The sequence below is a fragment of the Tachypleus tridentatus genome, chromosome 11, assembly GCF_004210375.1.
Source record: "Tachypleus tridentatus isolate NWPU-2018 chromosome 11, ASM421037v1, whole genome shotgun sequence".
Classification (NCBI taxonomy): Eukaryota; Metazoa; Arthropoda; class Merostomata; order Xiphosura; family Limulidae; genus Tachypleus; species Tachypleus tridentatus.
Window position 1 is genome coordinate 1562075 of NC_134835.1, and position 6241 is coordinate 1568315.

Here is a 6241-nt window from a genome sequence, read left to right on the forward strand (position 1 = left end):
GACAAAGGTAAGCATTAAAATTCGTTCTATATATAAAGGAAAAGAGAGTAGTAAAAATCGACATAAATTAACACCTTTATATTTGTAAACAATAGAGTTGTGTTCTTTTATTAATATGGACTTTTTATCTACGGTTCACTGTCACGTTTATATGTAGGTATGGGCCTGTTTCTGTATAGTTGGTGTATGTGGCTTGTTGGTGATAAATTTGAACAACAAAAACAAAACAAAAAGCACACAGCCCCATAAACAAAAGTCACAATTGTATACAAATATACCCAGAGCTTTAAATGATTGTCTTTTTTCGTCAAAGTTCATTCAGACAAGTTCAGTTTGTTTTAATTTCGCGCAAAGCTACACGAGGGCTATCTGCGCTAGCCGTCCCTAAGTTAGCAGTGTAAGACTAGAAGGAAGGCAGCTAGTCATCACCACCCACCGTCGACTCTTGGGCTACTCTCTTATTAACGAATAGTGAAATTGACCGTAAATTATAACGCCCTCACGGCTGAAAGGACGAGCATGTTTGGTGCGACGGGGATTTGATCCTGTTCTATTACTAGTTTGTAATAATTTCACTTTAATATCACGAATGTAATTGTTAGTTACCCAAACTGTACGGAGAGCTTTAAATAATTTTCTCTTCTTCGTCAAAGTTTACACAGGCTGGTTCATTTACTTTAGAACACTGTTGAATATACAAGACTATTTAATATAAAAGTTATTATACACTTAGTGATCTATTATTTGATGATTATTTATTTTTCATAACATGAGTGTTAAATATAATTATTTAAAGGCGTTATTTGTGACAAATTTCGTTACGTAACTCGGAAAGAGTCGTACGTTATGTGTGTGTGTGTAGTTCAGTTGATTTAAATTAGTACATCTTCTAGTTTGTATAAAGTTTTAGGCCCCAGCCGAATCATGTACATATATATATAAACAACCAAGTGATTACAAGTCAAGTGAAGTTCAGTCAGAAAAAAGCTAGTTAGTGAAAAAACAAACAAAAAAACACATGAAGTAAGCTACCGTTTGAGTGATTGGCTATAGTAAGTGGTTTCTATAATGTGTTTAGTTGTATTTTAACAAATTAGATAGAACAAATAAGTTACTTTGTCAGTTTGATTATAAAGTGACTTAATCAGCCTGTATGGACTTTTTATTTAAAAAACAAGAGAGAGAGACAGGGAGAGAAAATTCTTTAAAGTTCTGGATACAATTGTGGTAAGCAACAAAAGAAGGAAAATAATTTGTTTTGTCAAAGAATATCTAAAAGTAATTGAACTTGCCTGTATGGACTTTATTGAAAAGGAAATAATTATTTAAAGTTTTGGATACAACTGTGGTCAAACATGGTTAATGTAAGTTAATTTAACACAAATTGTATAGTGAGAAAGAGAGATAGTAGAGAAGAATTTGTCTTTCATTTGGATTCTAAAGCAACTGAACTAGCCTATATAGGCCTTGACAAGAAAAGATAATTACTTAGAGTATTCTTTGATAGATTGTTTAGGGAGAGTATTCATGACAAAACTTTGTAGAAATGGGCGGCAACTGCCTGTTGTGGAGACACAAGTGTAGAGGGCGATGTTTCGAAAATCTCCAGCCTTTCGTTTTCAGGTCTTGTGACTCTACAACAGGCTATTGCCATTCATTCTACAAAGTTTCAACAATTACTTTAAGTGTAGGATTCAACTGTGATGTCCTGTAGGCTAGAGTGTAAAAAAGTTATATTTTTGGCTTGTTTTGAATATATATTTTTCACTTGAGAAATCGTCACTATACACACTGGCTACTGCTAAATAATCACACAGTCCAGATCTAACTAGTTATCTAAGGGACTACATTTTGGATGCATATTTATAGCCTGACAGAGGCTTAGAACACTCCACACACTATGAGATATTATGATGCCATAATACTTAATTTAAATACGAAAATACTTAGAAGGTACTGATAACATGATAAAATAATATAACAATCACTGTTTCACAAAAACTGGACTACAAAACGTATTCTAAACGGTCACATAAACAAACTGGCACAAATTATCACTTTTATAAACTTTTATTTTGCGTAATTCTATACATTTGTTACATAAAGACGTTGTCCATAAATCTTTCGATTTGTTTTCATTCTCTATATCTTGTTTCTATGTCGTTCTCTAACAAATAGTACATGCTTTGCCTGTAGGTATATTGCTGTAACTTTGGGACATACTGTGCATAATAACTCAATTATAGCAATACCTTTCACTGACCAAACAAATGATATCTAGAGGTTACAGCCTTCATAATGATGTAACTTATAATGAAGAGTCAAGAGGTTTTTGTACATCACTTTGGATAAATGTGAGATTTTTTGAAACTATAAGAAGCTTTGCATTTGGATAGTCTTGCATATGATGTAAACTTAAATGGTTGAATACAGAAGAGCTAGTGAAAGTGATCATCCAACATAAGTAAAAATTACAAGTACTTATACAATATATATGTTTCATTGTAAAGATTGTGCACTTTGTTCTATGTTTGTGTCCAGTCTGATTATTATGTCTCTTAACTGCGTTAAGTAAGAATTCTATAACTAATCCATAATCAATATCTTAGCGAATCTTATGTTATTTAGTGAATCAATCTGACAATTCGAACTATAAGTTTACCTAAATATACCAGACAAGTATCGTAACAATCAAAGAAAATTCTGCAAAGAAATTTCATGTTTATTTTTTATAAGGAACAGGTCCTACTTTTTATCTGGCTAATAACTATCGTTTAAACAATTTACAGCAGCCTGTAGATGAGTAACAATTAATCATTCTAATTTTCAACATTAGAGTAATTACATTAACCAAGAAGAAGAAAGCAGTAAATAATTTCTACAAAGTGTTGTAAATTTTAAAACATAGAACAATTTATTTGAAGCCTTAACTTTCGGACTGATAGTAGTCATTGATCAAAAACACAAAACAAGTGTGAAACAAGTCGAATATTAAATAATTAGTATATATTAATATTATTGAGAAAAACTACGCAAAACCGACATTTTACATGACGGAATTATGTAATAAAGAAACTGAAGGAATGTGTAACATAACATTAAGAATAACACTTCTTCTTTGTGGGTATTTGGGTATGTTTAATTTTTAAATACCCAGGAGGGTCAGGTGCACAAGACCTCTTCCTCCATCCCCAGCTTTCATGTCGGCTACTAGTAAGAATTTGTTGTTGTTGTAGTGCTTTTGGGCCAGAGTATCCCACAGTACTCCGGCCCTTTTCAGGGCAATATCCATGTGTTGTATTGATTTGCTCCCCTTTTTTTCCTTTGCCCATTTATTATTTTTTCCTATTTTATTCCATTTTTATTATTTTTTATTTTTTTATTCGTATATATATATATATATACTCCCTTTTTCATATATATTTATCGGAACAATAAAATAAAATAAAAAAGAAAGGAAATAAAAAATAAGCATACAAAATAAAACTTGTTTTAAGCGTCTAGTGCGTGGTGACCAACTTGATTTGTATTTCTTAAATATATATTTATAGGAGAGAGGTATTTAGGACTATGTTCATCATGCACGTAGTATCTGTCGAGATCACACATTAAATCATTTTTATGCCAATTCTTATTAAAATAATTTAGTGCATTATGCAAGAGTCTTACAGATATTGTTTCTATGTTTGCATATTTATGTATGAATGTGGATGAAGTACTACGTGGTACTTTATAGGCTGAAGTTAAGATTGAATTTTGTATTTTTTGTAGTTTCTGTAATTATTTTTGTTATGTTTATCCAGGCAGGAGATGAGTATTCTATTATAGGTCTAATGTATGTTTTGCAGATTTTTATTATATTATCAGGTGACGTACCTTGATTTTTACCTGAAAGACTTCTTGCATAATTTGCTCTTTTCCAGATTTTAATCAGGATATTGTTTGTATGCTGTATCCACGTTAATTTAGAATCATAAGTTAATCCTAAAAATTCAGCAGAAGTAGCAGTCTGTAAAAGTGATCCGTTCAAGTATAACTTGGGTATATCTTTATTCAGTTTATTTAATCTGCTGAATAGTACTACTTGTGTTTTCGGAATATTGATTTTAATTCTGTATTTCTGGCAGTATTCTTCGATGTTATTTAGAACTAGTTGGAGGTTTGTTGCTGCGAAAGAGTGGGAGCACTTTTTCAGACTGCTACATCATCAGCAAACTGTGATGCAAAACCTAACTTTAGGTCCGACAAAGGCATATTATTCACGTACATGATAAATAAGATAGAGCTAACTACCCCTCCCTGCGGGACTCCTGCCTCAGGTGAAAAGGACCCTGAGTGAGCCCCATTCACATCTACTTTACACAGTCTATTGTCCAGAAAGTTAGATAACCAGCGAATAATTCCCTGGGGTAAATCCATTTCCCTTAACCGGTAACGTAATCCGTTATGCCACACCGTGTCAAATGCTTTCTCAATGTCGAGAAATCAAGCTACGGCGCATTCGCTTTTGTTAACAATCTTTATTTTTTGTTTGTTTTCTAATTACGCGCAAAGCTACACGAGGACTATCTGCGCTAGCCGTCCCTAAGTTAGCAGTGTAAGACTAGAAGGAAGGCAGCTAGTCATCACCACCCACCGCCAACTCTTGGCCTACTTTCTTATTAATGAATAGTGGGATTGACCGACATATTTTTGGTGCAACGTGGATTCGAACCCGCGACCCTCAGATTACGAGTCGAATATCTTAACCCACCTGGTCATACCGGACCATCTTATTTTACAATAAAACATAAATAATCTACGTGCATGCTTGAATGTTGGAAACCTTGGAACATTGCTTTTACTAATTCTTCCTTCAGCTTACCCATGTGATTGGTCAATCTCATTACAACATATGTGGGCCCATAACAACTAGTTATTACCTTTAAAAAAACAGTTAAAAAACAATTTTATTGACACCCTCACAAAACATGTTGTATTAAGTCCTGTTCGCTGTATGAAAAAAGATATTATCTACTGTCGAAAACAATAGAAGAAGAGCATTCCAAAATTCAACGCTACTAAACCACTCTGGAACTAATTGATTTAACGCTGATTGTAATGCATAGTTGACTTTTTCAGCATTTCAAAGTTGGATATTGGGTAAAAGAAAATATTTTTTAGAATAATTGGAATCCACAAACAATTTGGAAGTAAAGGGATTAAAATAAAATTACTGTAAAAACAGGACATTTAAATGGAAACAAACGTATTTCATTCAGCGACGACCTAAGCACCTGCTCTTCGTCAGGCTTCATTTTATTTTTAATATTAAGTCTAGAAATAGTAATTACTCGAAGCGTTATTTGATAAAATAAATTTGTTTGTGTTTCCCTGTTGTAATTTTACAAAGATTTTATTTTAAGATAAAGTTGCTACATTCGCATTTGCAGTGAACAATAAGTTATCTAGCTGTCACGTCTCTCATAGTAGCTGTCATACTGCATTTTAGAATTTCAACGCTTCTTTCAGGCGTTGAGTGAGTGACTGACATTGAAGCAATAATATTTTAAAAACTTTGTTGTAGATGGTCCTGTTTGCTAACTATTTAACCTGAATTGCAACTATAATGAAAGTCAACGATCGCTAAAGTTGATATTAAGAACATGGCGCAAGAATATTTAATATCAGCGTCAAATTTTGGAACGCGCCAGAACAAAAGTAACTTGAAAGATGATCAATTTGACGGTTTTCACAATGAGGTACTGTTTGAAACATGAATATATTCGGAACAAAGGATGATTTTAGAATAAATATTATAATACTACAAGAAGATACAGCACATGACATATGCAACTACCACAGAAAAAAAGGGGACACAAATTTCTGTTTTGGCAGGGTGCAAGTCATTTTCAGCTAATGTAGTTTTATTTTTCTAACAAGATGGTAGAATTTAAAACTAGTTGTTTTTCATATACGATATGTGCAGTAAATTTAAGAAAGTTTAAGTAAAGGCTTCATTGACATTCAAGTAATAAAGACTGGATTTGGAGTATTGCTTTAATTAATGAGAGGAACAGTTTCAATGTTTCATTAGGTCGCTTGTTGTATTTGAATAACGCCAAGAATTATTGTTTTATAACAAGCTGTGTTTACACATTTAAACACTTTATACACTCTGTTATCTACTATTAGTAATATTGAACTGCCTTTATGAAGTATATTTTATTTCTAAATTAAATCATTTTAGTTTGATTATGTT